The sequence below is a fragment of the Lathyrus oleraceus genome, chromosome 1, assembly GCF_024323335.1.
Source record: "Lathyrus oleraceus cultivar Zhongwan6 chromosome 1, CAAS_Psat_ZW6_1.0, whole genome shotgun sequence".
In the NCBI taxonomy this organism is placed as follows: Eukaryota; Viridiplantae; Streptophyta; class Magnoliopsida; order Fabales; family Fabaceae; genus Lathyrus; species Lathyrus oleraceus.
Window position 1 is genome coordinate 123,658,169 of NC_066579.1, and position 14,127 is coordinate 123,672,295.

General features: G+C 33.7%; 1 protein-coding gene across 1 annotated transcript in view; it reads right to left on the reverse strand.

Moving 5' to 3' along the window:
- LOC127121391 (alpha-1,4 glucan phosphorylase L isozyme, chloroplastic/amyloplastic) overlaps positions 1 to 13,198 on the reverse strand; it is a 42,678-nt gene extending 29,480 nt beyond the window's left edge. Inside the window, exon 1 of the mRNA XM_051051900.1 lies at positions 12,927 to 13,198. The gene's annotated coding sequence lies outside the window, so the exon portion shown is untranslated. The remainder of the gene's footprint in view (positions 1 to 12,926) is intronic.
- Positions 13,199 to 14,127: the final 929 nt, after the last annotated feature.

Here is a 14,127-nt window from a genome sequence, read left to right on the forward strand (position 1 = left end):
TGTACTTAGATGTCTTGACTGATGTCATGACATGCTTAAGTAGTATGCTGCAGGATTAACTAATACAGGATTTACTGGATGTCAAACTGAATGTTATGACATTCATTCATGACAACATTTTTTGGATGTCAAACTGAATGTTATGACATTCATCCCTGACAGCAGATGCTAAAGCATAGGCTGATTTTTCTGTTATGTTTCAGTATTTATCTCAGGCTGATTTTCAGGAAACTAACAGCTGTGCTAAAATTAAGATACCAAGCATATAGCCTATTTGTTAGCACCATAATGTGTGGAAATTAGGTTAACTTGATTAACCCTAATTTTATGAAATTCAAGTTCAAGGCTCAAGTACTGCATTATAAAAGGATGGCAATCCTACTTTCAGCAATTGTGCGATTTGAAGCGTGAAGAATTCAATATGTCATTATATATCATTATTGTACTTTCATTGTGTCTTGAATTAGGTTGTACTTGTGAGCCAAGCAATTATCACCTAGATGATTGCATTGGACTAGGGTGTTTATTGAGTTGTAATTGTTGTGTCACTCTAAGCTTTTAAGCGTGAGTGCTGTGTTTCTTGATTAAAGCTTTTAAGCACAATCAAGAGTTGTTTGAAGCATATCTTCACCACTGACTTTAAAATTCTTAATGGTTGTAATCACTGCTGTGATTGAGGGGGAGTGAGTAGGTACTCAGGTCTTAGTTTAGATTGAAATTGCATTGGGTAGGTCTTAAGTGATAGGATTAAACTGGTGGTTTAAGTCCTGAATTAATACCTCTTATAGTGGATTTCCTCCCTGGCTTGGTAGCCCCTAGAGTAGGTGTGTTTGTCACCGAACTGGGTAAACAATTCTCTGTGTCATTTACTGCTTTTTACATTTACTTTCTGCATACATTACCTGTCTGCGCAGAATTGGATGTCATAACATCCAGTGTGACATCGATAGTCTATTACTAGAATTTCAATAATTTTTATTTAAATTAATTTGAATTTGAACACCCCTAATTAGAATAAAATATCTTCTGTTAATTATTCTTTTTAGTTTACATATATTGATCTATATTATTGATGTAAAAAGACAAAAAAATAGTGTATTACTATCTTATTTTTTATTATAATTTATTTTTAAAAAGTATATTAAATTATAAATCATTTTATATTTTTATTTTTAAAATATTCTCGCTTATTCTCTTTTTTTATAATTTTATAATTTATTATTTTCATACAATTAATTAATTGTATGGATAATATCTTTTTTATTTCGAACAATAGATATATGAAAGAAATTCTCTCTCTCCAAACTTGTGATACTAATAATAAGATCATTTAAGGCTAATTTAATAATGAAAAAAAATGTTAGAGAGAAGGTTAAGCCAACAACTTTCTCTTTATGTTTTATGAAGTTTAATGATGGTAGATCATGCGAAGAAGATTAGCAGTAAGAAGATGCGATAGAAAATCCGCTCTATCCAATAATCGTTGGGAAAACAATGGTAGGCAACGGTCTTTGGGAAGTTTCGATTGTGATCATAACACTTCCTTTTTCTTCACAAGGATAAGGATAAACCCAGAACTTTCAAAGTTGTATCAAGATCGAATGGTGGTCCATCACATACAAAGACGTTGAAAGCAAAGGTTAATTCTCTAATTTCCACGTGTATGGTCAATTTTCAGATTGAAGAGCAAGAACATAGTAGATTCAACAAGGCCTACGTTGGATTTGCTGAAAACCCTGAGATGACTTATAATATGCAAGAAATGTTCAACATTAAAGGTTATTTCTCCATTTATATCACACCACCCGGAGCTAACATGTGTTTGCTAGAAGATAGAGTTGAAGGCGAAATGCAAAATCTGATTACGGACGGAAAAAAAACTAATTAAAACATTGGCTCAAAGAAGTTCATCCTCGGAGATCCACAAATACTGATGATGAAAGAGTTGTGTGGATCAAATGTTATGGTATTCATATACACGCATGGAAACCGAAGTTATTTGAATCCCTAATAAGGTAGTATCTTTGTGCGGATGATACCACTAAGACGTGCTCAAAAATTGGTGTTGCTCACATCCTAGTCAGAATTAAACACTTAAAGGTTCCATCTGAGGATGTTGAAGCTCTGATTAATGGTTCTCCCTTTCATCAAATGTGTTAAAGACGTATAAGCAGCCCCCCCCCCCCCCCCCCCCGAGAATTCCTAGTAAGGCAGTATCTTTATGCGGATGATACCACTAAAACGTGCTCAAAAATTGGTGTTGCTCACATCCTAGTTAGAACTAAACACTTAAAGGTTCTATCTGAGGATGTTGAAGCTTTGATTAATGGTTCCCCCTTTCATCAAATATGTTGAAGGCGTACAAGCCTCCCCCCCCCCCCCCCCCCCCCCCCCCCGCGAGAATTCAATTTCCATCTTCTTCTCACGCGTCTGATGTCTCTAGAGAAGTTCAAGTGATATTCATAGTGATTGGCAAGAAGAGGATGAGGAGGAAGTTTTAAACTCATTTGGGGATGACTCTAGTCTCTCAGATGGAAACAACGTCGATTTCTTGAAATCTAGGCAGGCGGCGAATACCCGAGTAGTAGAGGTTTGTAATAGGTGTGATGTTTACAAGCGAATGGATAAAGTGAATTTTGATACTAGGATGAAAACGTGTCAAAATAAGGATGGGAAAAAGTTTGTTGATCCGTCAAATAAACTTGATGGTTTGACTCTCCTACTAAGTTAGCCCTTGAGTTATGGAACGGGTGGAACCACAAGCAAATTTTCTTGGAGAATTCAATTGACAAGGGCCTACTGGAGCCTTCAAATGTTTGGGGCACTCAAAATGTAAAAGGGCTCCAATCTGTGAATATTGGGCTTGTAAATTCTCCCTTGTTGGTGACCCAACCCAGGCGCAAATCTAAGAAACTTGGGGATATTGGCGAAACATCTAAGAAGCCTTCAGACATTTCCTCTCTCCCTCTTCATATTTAGAGATCTCTCTTAATTGCAAAAACCTCTTACTTTTCATCATTGATTCCCCCTAAATCTCACATGCGTTCTGAGGTTAACCACTCTCAATCATCCAAGTAGTCTTATGATAGATACTCAAGAGGAAATATGATATGTTGCAAATTGACCTTTGATAGGGACGTAATCAAAGGAAATGAAAGATTTTGTGGAAAGGAAGTTGAATTTGTGGCCACGAAATTTTGGAAAAAGGCATCAGACTTAGGAATTAGAGGTGGAAATGACGATGGTGTGTATGTGGCGGAGATAAAAAGAACGGAACAAAGCGACCGAGAAAGATGTGCTTCGAAGGATGATCAAAAGAAGGTTACCAAATGATTTTATTGTCCTACAATATAAGGGGGGTTACGAGTTCAATCAAGCAAGAGATTTTGTGGTACCAAATTGGTAAAGGAAAGGATTGACATGTGTTTGCTGCAAGAGACAAAAGTTAATCAAGGTGAAGATTTATTGGTTAGGTCTTTGTGGGGAGGCAAAGAGGTTCAGTGGTCGACGAAAAAGGAAATTGGAAGATCATAAGGTATTTTGATTATGTGGAATTCAGAAGACGTCAAGACAATTTTTAGTTTCGAGGGTGATGGGTTCCTTGGAATTCAGGTTATCTAGAAAGACTATTTCATTTATATCTTAAATGTGTATTATAGGTGTAGCATCGATAAGAAAAGTTAATTGTGGTTGGATCTTCTAAAATTCAAATCTACTTTATCGGTTGTACATTGGTACGTTGGTGGTGACTTCAATGCCAATAAGAGGCCAGGGAAGGAAAAGGAAGATCGCTCATTATTGTAACAGTAAAATGATTGAGTTTCGTGACTTCATTGAAGAAAAGGAGTTGATTAATCTTCCGACTTTGGGAAATATTTCACTTGATTCAACACTTCAGAGATTGCGCTGAGTAAATTAGACTGCTTTATCATCTCTGATGTCCTAATAGATGAAAGGAAACTTAAAGGGAAAGTTATTGGTATGAGAGAAATTTCAGATCATTGCCAAATTTCTCTAAAATCCAATAACTTGAACAGGGCCCCAAGCCCTTATTTTGCATAGGTTCTTCATTCAGAGTTCATTAAATTTGTGGTAGACACTTGAAGATCCTCTCATTTTGTTGGGAAAAATGTTTGTCTTCAAAGAAAAATTAAAGGTTTTGAAATGCAAGCTAAATTTTGAATGTCGAGATCTTCGGGAAAGATGGGAAGCCAAAAAGCATATGTGGCAAAACCTTAATTATAGGGATTCCATGTTAAAGTAGAAAGCCCGTTGCCAGTGGATTCCATAGGGGGATAGGAATCCAGATTCTTCCACTCTCTATTCAAATACCATTTAAGGCGAAATGGTATAAGTTCTTTGAAATATGGTGATACTCTTGTTGAAGACGTGGAGGGCCTTAAAGACTTAGATGATAAACACTTCAAGGAGAGATTCTTAGAGCCTAATTTAGTTGGTCCAAGTTGGAGGGAGTCTCGTTCAAGGAGCTTTCTTAAACTGGAAATCTTGAACTTGAAAAGCCCGTAACCATTATGGATTTAAAGGAAGTAATTTGGAACTCAGCGGCCGATAAAATCCCAGGGCCCGACAGATTCAGTATGGAGTTTTACAAGGTTTGTTGGGATATCATCAAAAATGATTTATTTGAATGTGTTTCTGATTTTTTTTGTAGGATCACCTACCAAAGGCAATAACCATCCTCTTTTTTGGTGTTGACTCTTAAAAGCCACAACCCTTAAGATATTAGTGATTATCGGCCTATTTTCTTGATCTCGAGTGTCTATAAAATTATCTTTAAGTTATTAGCATAAAGATTGAAAGCAGTAATTGATAAGCTCGTCTCTAAGTCTCAATCAATGTTCATCTTAGGTAGAAACATGCTTGAAGGCGTTATTGTGGTTAATGAATTGGTCGATTTTGCTAAAAGGAATATGACGGAATTTTTCATCTTCAAGGTCGGTGTTGAAAAGGTGTTTGACTCAATATCTTGGGAATACCTTTTCTTTTTTATTAATCGCGTGAATTTTAAGAATAGATGGATCAAATGGATACGAGCTTGTGTGTGTTCTAATTTTATCTCAGTTTTGATTAATGGAAGTCCATCTAGGGAATTTCAAGCCAAAAGAGGGTTATGTCAAGGCGACCCTCTTTCTCCTTTTCTCTACCTCATTGTTACGGAGGGTCTTGTTGGACTAATGCATAACGCTTATTCATTAGATTGCTTTCACGCGTTCACACTTTCATTGAACTTCATTTTAATTTTATTAATATTTGCAGACGATAAAATCTTATTAGGACAATGCTTCCTGGACAATTGAATTAGTTCTTCTAGGGTTCGAAATTGCTTCAGGCCTGCGGGTTAATTTTCAGAAGAGTAAAATATTTGGATTTAATGTAGATTATGATTTCAAGCAAGCTGCTTTAATTTTCCTTTCCTGTGGAATTAGTGCCTTCCCTTTCACCTTCCTTGGGATTCATGCAGGTGTGAACCCTCGTAGGTGTTCTTCGTGGGAGCCTGTGATGGTGAAAATGTGTTCCATACTCACTTCACGGCAAAGTAAAAGATTGTCTCTTGATTGTCGGATAACACTGCTTAACTCATTTCTCAATTCAATCGCCATATTCTATTTTTTGTTCTATAAAGCTCCAAAAGAGGTTATACAAGACATGATCAAAATCCAAAGGGCTTTTGTGTGGAATGGTGAAGAAAATAAGAAAAGAATTAACGGAGTTGCTTGGTCCACCATTTGTAAACTGAAAACTGATGGTGGGCTTTGGAGTGAGACATTGTGAATTGGTCAACATTTCTTTGTTGGCTAAATGAGCTTGGTGAATTCTCTCTACTTCTGATTCTGTTTGGAGCATGCTACTGGATTTCAAATAAGATAACACAAAAGGCCTCTAGATACGATGACACTAAAGCATGATGTTAAAGGAAAAACAAACAAAAAAGAAGAAAGAAAGGCAAAACAGAACACGGAGAGAAAATATTTTCTCTTAATAAAATGTTTCTAAATTTGAACTTGATTTTAATGCCGCAACTTTTCTTTTACTAGAACAGACTTAGATGTCTCAATTGAAGTAAACAAATTCAAAACATAAAACATAATCTAGCTTATAACATCACAAACTCACAACGAAAAAAAATGAAACTGAAGAAAAATCATAGAGCAAAGATTTTCTACTAATATAATGTTTCAAATTTTCAATTTCCCGCAACTGAAATGAGCAAACTCATATCACCAAGTCAAAACTTAACTCATAGTAACTCATACCATCACAATAAAGCATGATGCTGAAGGAAATAACAATTAAGAAAAAAGAAAGAGAATTAAAACATTACACACGCATTCATAGAGAAAAATCTCCTACTAATAAAATGTTTCTAAAATTGAAATTGATTAAATGCCACGGTAGAAGTGAAGTAAGTTTAGATCACAAATTCAAAACATAGTCTAGCTTATAGCATCACTATAGCATCAAAAATTCAAAAAAAAAAATGAAACTGAAGAAAAATCATAGAGCTAAGCTTTCCTATTAATTAAATGTTTCTAAATTTGAATTTAGTTTCAATGTGTAACTGAAGTGAAGCAAATTCAGATCATAAATTCAAAACCTAATAAGCTAGCTTATATCATCACAAATTCACACCAAAAAAGTGATGCTAAAGAAAAATCATAGAACAATGCTTTTCTCCTAATAAAATGTTTCTAAATTTGAACTTAATTTCAATGCCATAAGTGAAGTGAGGAAAATTCAAATCACAAATTCAAAACATAAGCTAGCTTATAGCACCATAAATTCACAAAATCATAGAACAAAGCTTTTCTCCTAAAAAAATGTTTCTAAATTTGAACTTAATTTCAATGCCACAACCAAAGTGAGGCAAATTATGTTGGTTTTATTACACCTTGCGAATGCGGAATTTAATTGAGAGAAAGATAGATAGAGTGTTGAAGTGGAAGGAGAGAAAACAAAGAGTAATGAGTATTGAATGAGAATAGATGATTGTTATGGAAGAGAGATTATAACAGAACTACACCAGTAGTTATTATATATACAATTGGGTAACTAACCAACTAAGATTTAATTAATACACAACACACTCCATTAATTCAAACTTTCATTGAGTGATACACATCAGGAACTGATACTTCAGACTCTGCATCTTCAGACTACAACCACTCTTAAGAAGTTACTTCAGAGGCTAGAGGTTCAGAAGTAGTTCTCACCTTTGACTCCTTCAGAGGCTGATGGTTCAGAAGCTATCAAAGCTTCTAAGGCTAAGTTGCTTCATCCTCTGACTCCTTCAGAGATTGTAGCTTCAGAGGGTAGGTTGTCGCTTCAAAGGCTAAGTTGTTCTAGCATCTAATACCTTTAGAGACTGATGATTCATAAGCCATCAAAGCTTCAAAGGCTAGCATTCTAGAAGTCGTTCCAACCTCTAAATCAAATGTCACCATTCCCATGTATGTCCTCAGCTTAAAATATTGTTCTCCTTTTACAACCTTAGTCAAGATATCAGCAATCTGGTCCTTGGTAGGACAATATCTCATTGCCAAACTTCTTTTGTTCACTCGCTCTCTTATGTGCTTGGAGCTTCCATAATAGATAGGATTCTTTCCTAAGTTTATTGTAGATTTGTTGTCAACAAGGAGCTTGATTGGTAATTGAATGTTTACTCCAAGTTCAGTCAATACAACTTCAATCCAAGCAGCTTGATAAGCTACTGAACAACTAGCAATATATTCCACCTCACAGCTAGACAAAGCCATAACAGGTTGCTTCTTGGAGATCCAAGAGCTTGGAGCTCCTTGAAACTTGAAGACATAACATGTGGTACTTCTCCTGTCCAATTTGTCACCACACCAGTATAAATCAGAAAATCATATCACATTTTTATTGCTTCTCTTTCTTCCATATGGTAAGATTGCACCATGCCTCAAAGTTCCTTTGATGTATCTTAGTACTCTTTTTCTAGCTAGCAAATGAGACTTCCTTGGATCATGCATGAATATGATCAATACTCCTACAACAAAGTTGATATTTAGTCGACTATTGTATAGGTACCTCAACGATCCAATCATCTGCTTGTACGAAGTGACATCTACCCTTTCTTCATTATTATCTTCTTCCAGCTTCTGACCTGATTCAATAGGAGTCACAACAATATTGCAGTTCAGCATGTTGAATCTTTTCAGCAAGTCAGTAGCATGCTTTGCTTGATTCAATATTATGCCACCTTCTTTGTATAGAAACTCCATATCAAGGAAGTGGGACAAGTTATCCAAATCAGACATCTGAAAATCTGACTTCATTGTACTCTTGAGGTCTTCAATTTCCAGTTGAGATTCTCCAGTTATCAAGAGGTCATCCACATACAAACATATCAACAACAATATTTCACCTTGCTTGTATTTTGCATACACATTATACTAAACTTAACATTTTTTAAAGCCATGTTTGATGAAGAAAACATCAATTCTCCTGTTCCAGGCTCTTTGTGTCTGCTTCAAACCATACAAATCCTTGTATAGTCTATACACCATATGCTCGTTTCCCTTTACTTCAAAGCCTAGAGGTTGAGATACATATACCTCTTCATTAAGAGGGCCATTTAAAAATGCAGATTTTACATTCATGTGTGACAAAGTCCACTTTCTACTACAAGCTAATGCCACTATAATTCTTATAGTCTCATGCCTTGCCACTGTTGCAAATACCTCAAAGTAATCTAGACCCTCTCTTTGAAGGAAACCCCTTGCCACAAGTCTTGCTTTGTGCTTCACTATTGTTCCTTCTAGACTCAACTTAGCTTTGAAAATCCACTTCACATCAATTGACTTCTTTCTTTCTGGTAGCTAAGTTAGTTTTCATGTGCCACATTTTTCAATTGAACTGAGTTCATCCTTCATTACATCTTTCCATACTTTGTCTTGCATTACATCCCAATAATTTAGTGGTTCTGCATCTGCTAACATTGCCAAGTGTATCATTTCTTCTTCCTCATCCACTGTATTGTCAGGCACAGTTTCATAATCATTTAGCCTTGCATGTATCTATCTATTTCTAGTTGGTCATGCCTTTTGAGTAGAATCAACTACATCAACTGGAGTCTCAGTTAAGACTATATTCACTTTATCAGAAACAAACTACATTGGAGTCTGCATTGGAACCACTCTTATTATTTCTCCATCTTGGTTCCAATCCCAAAATTCCGCTTCTCTATTGATTACATCTCTACTTACCACCAATTTCTCAGTAACTAGATTATATAACATATACGCTCTAATTGAATGGTAACCAACTAAGATCATAAGTTCACTTTTATCTTTAATTTTGGTTCTTCTTTCATCTGGCACATATCTATAACATAATGATCCAAATACCTTGAAATGAGTGATGCAGGGCTTGCTTCCTGACCAACATTCTTCTTGCACCTGATTCTTTAAATTCTTGGTAGGATATCTATTTAGAACATAAGTGGCAGTTGATACTGCTTCACCCCAGAATTTATGAGGCAATGACTTTTGTTTCAGCATACTTCTAGCCATTTCAACCAAGTTTTTGTTCCTTCTTTTAGCCATACCATTGTGTTGAGGTGTGTAGGGGGGTTACTTCATGTAAGATGCCAATTTCATGACATAATTGCTTGAATTCATGGGAATTGTATTCCCTTCCTCCATTTGTCTTGAGTATCTTAACCAGTCTTCCACTATGGTTTTCAGCCATAACCTTAACCCTTTTGAACATGTTTAAAGCTTCTTCTTTGGTCTTTATCAGGTACACCCACAATATTTTACTGAATTCATCTACAAATGAGATAAAGTACTTGCTTCCTTCACAAGAAAGGGTTTCAAAGGACCATAAATGGTCATATGAGACTATATTCAGTACATGTTTGGCTCTCATTGACATATGCTTCACAAAAGATAACCTACTTTGCTTCCCAAGCATGCACATGTCACATGCTTTATCAGGTATCACTATCTTAGGCAATCCTTATACTAAAATTCATAATATTCAGCTTGCCTAGACTTCTAAAATTCAGATGTCCATACCTTTTGTGCCAAAGCCAGCTTTCTTAATCAAGAATTAATGAATAAAGACAGTGTGATTATGAGGCCTTCAAACTAGCCTTCCAGATTCTGTTTCTGGTCAGATTTGATTTCAGAACCATTCTTTTCTTCTTGTCATATAGCTTCAGTGAGCCTTACTCCATGCTTATTGAGAATCCTTTCTCTACCAGCCGACAAATGCTCAGCCGATTACATTGCATACCAGGGACAAATAACACATCTTCTATCAATATTATTTTTCCTTCCTTTCTTTGTATGACAATCTTGCTTATGCCTTTTGTCATTAAGCTTCAGTTATCTGCCAGCTTTACACTTATCTTCTTGTTTGAGTTAAAGTCAGTCAATCACCCCTTGTGTCCAGTCACGTGGTTAGAACAACCAGAGTCTAAGTACCACACATCAGAATTTAGAGCCCCTTCAGAGGTAGTTATCATCAACATGATAGGATCTGAATCTGAATCATTTTGTACCATGTTAGTTTCCTCTGCAGTAGTCTTTTTCTTTCACTTTCCAAACCAACAATATGAAGCAAAGTGATCATACTTCTCACAATTGAAGCATTGAATCTTTCTCTTGTCTTGAAACTTTTTCTTGTTTTGGAATTTGCTAGATCATCCTCCTCCTTTAGAGGATTCAGATTTTTCTTCAAACTTATTCTTCTCTTTGCTATCTCGTGTGGCTTCTCTCTAGTGCTTTCCTTTTCCCTGCTTCCACCTTCTCTTCATGTCATCAGGACCTCCATTTATTGAATGATAAGTCAGGGGTTGTTCAAAATCTTTATCTCTCTCTTTGATTCAATCTCAGTTCTCTGGCTTCAAGAGATCTTTGCAGATCCTTCATCTTCATTGTTTCCAGATCTTTGGTTTTCTCAATTGTTACTACTATCATATTATATCAAGGAGTGGGACTTTGAAGTATCTTTTCAACCTTCATTTTCCATGTCAACGTCTCTCAATAATTCTTCATCTGATTGGTTAATTCTTGTGAAGAAATCGGATATCGTTTCGCCCTCTTTCATATGTAGCATTTCATACTACCTTCTAAGAGATTGGAGGCGCACCATAGTATTTTTCCAGCATATCCCATGCTTCTTTCGAAGTTGCAGCATAAGCTATTTTATCAAACATGTTCGCTTCAATGCTTCGGTGAATGTAAAATAGGGCATTTTGATCTTCTTCTTGGATTTCTTGTATGCAATTTTTTGAGAATCAGTCGCATTTTCTGCTAGTGGTTGAAACCCCTCTGCTACATACTTTGACACATCTTGAACATTGAAGATGACTCTCATCTGAATGTATCATTTTTCCCAATTCTCGTCATCAAGAACTAGAAGATTTGTAGGAAAGTTGTTGTCGCCTATTCCAACCATAACATCAATCACTATTGATTCTAGATTCATAACCGGTCTTGTGATAGCATATGTTGGTGTTATTACACCTTGCGAATATGGAAGTTAATTGAGAGAAAGATAGAGAGTGTTCGAGTGAAAGGAAAGAAAAAAGAGAATAATGAGTATTGAATGAGAAAAAATGATTGTTATGGAAGAAAGATTATTACAGAACTACACCAGTATGTATATATATATATATAATATCTATATATATATATATATATATATATATATATATATATATATCTATATATATATATTATATCTATATATATATATCTCGAGATAGAGAGAATATATGAGAGATATATATATAGAGATAGAGATTAGATTGATAATGAGTGTCTGATGTATATTGTAGAATAGATAATAGATAGAGATCGGCTTAGATTTGCATATCTAGAGAGAATATATATATATATATATATATCTTATTATATATATATATATATATATATATTATCTATATATATAATATATATATATATTATATATATATATATATAATCTTATATATATTATATATATTATATATAATATATATATATATTATTATATAATATTATATATATATATTATATATATATATATATATAATATATATATATATATCTATATTCTCTATATATATAATATCTCTATCGATATATATATATAATAATAGATATAATATATATATAATATATATATATATATATATATATATATTATAATATATATATATATATATATATATATATAATATATATATATCTATATTATATTATATATCTTATATATCTCTATATCTATATATATCTATATAATCTATATATATATATATATATATATATCTTATATCTATATATATATATATATATATTATTATCTATATCGCTATATATATTATATCTATATATATATATCTATATATCTATATATACACCCAGTTGAGTAACTAACTAAATTTGAATTAATAGACAACAAATTCAGATTAAAAAATTCAAAACCTAAGCAAGCAAGCTTATAGCATCATAATTTACCAACAACAAAAAGACACCGAAGAAAAATCATAGAGCAAACATTTCCAACTAATAAAATGTTTAAAAACTTGAAGTTGTTTCAATGCCACAATTGAAGTAAGCAAACTCAGATCACAATTTCAAAACCTAAGCTAGCTAATAGCATCACAAATTCACGACACAAAACGCTGAAGAAAAATCATAGAGCAAAGCTTTACTACTAATAAAACGTAACCTAATCTAAGCTTACACCATCATAAATACACAACAAAAATGACGCTGAAGAAAATCATACTGCAAAGCTTTCCTACTAGTACACAACAAAATGCTTCTAAATTTGAAATTGATTTCAACGCCGCAACTGAACTGAACAAATTCAGATGACAGATTTAAAACCTAAGCTAGTTCATAACATCACAAATTCATGACACTGAAGAAAAATCATATAATTCAGACCTTGTTGAAGTTCCTGATCCTTGACTTTCTGCTTAGCTTCATTACCAGACACACGCTTCACGAGAAAGCGCTTCTTCTTCTCCTAAAGTTCAGATTATGCTCAAGCGAACGATACTTGAGAAGGTTTGTTCGGGTGAACAAAGACGAGGATCTGTAACCGATGAATCCGGAAATGGAGCTACGGCGAGGAACGGATTCGGTTACGGCGGTGGAATTTGGATGCAACCGCACTGTCGTCGAAGCCATAATTGGAATTTCTCTCACGAGCTTTGATTGTTTGTGCCTCTTCTCTCTAAATAGAGGTGGTGTTTGTAGTACACTGTACTCTTACTAGTGTTGAAAGAAAAAATGATGTGTCAAAGAATCACGAGCCTTTAGCTCCTGTATTTTTAGCTTTTTATTACTATCACGCACGCTCTTTTGTTGCTTGTTGCCACGTTATAACACCTCCAAACGCGGGTCATAAAAAGTCATTTTTTTAAAGTTAAAAGTGCGCCGATTGTGAGTTTTTACTCTTGGAGAATAATATTGACTTGTGAGAAATCAAACTCAAGCAATTTCTTTAGTTTTTCTTTTTGGGTTTTAGATAAATTTATTTGACCGTTGTCTGAGTAAAAACTCTTCTGTTAAATTTAATCTTCGGGGTAGTAATTCTCATTAGCTATTAATGTATATTATTGAGGTAAACAACTAAAAATTCATTAAAAGTGTATTACTAACTTTATTTTATTATAAGTTTTTTTAAAAGTATATTAAATCATCAATCATTTTATAATAGCAATCGTTTCCATTTTAAAATATTCTTGCTATTCTCTTTTTTCTATACTTTTAATTTTTTTTTTATATAATTATTTATTTTATCATAATTATGTCTTATTTGGTGCACAAGATAGACTAAAAATATGATAAAATAGAGAGTTGCATAGAAATAAGATAAATATTTATCATGTTATACATTAGAAATATGATAGAATAGAGAGTTACATAGAAATAAGATAGACACTTATCATGTCATATATTTGGTGTACACAAGATAAAAAATTGAATAACAATATTTTATTCAGTCATATGTTTGAACTCACTTTGATAGTGACAAGGTAATATATGTATTTGTATAATTATTAAAAAAATAGAAACAATATTAAAACTAATATCAAATTAAAATTGTCAGTCATAACTAGCACCAAAATAAATAAAGAAA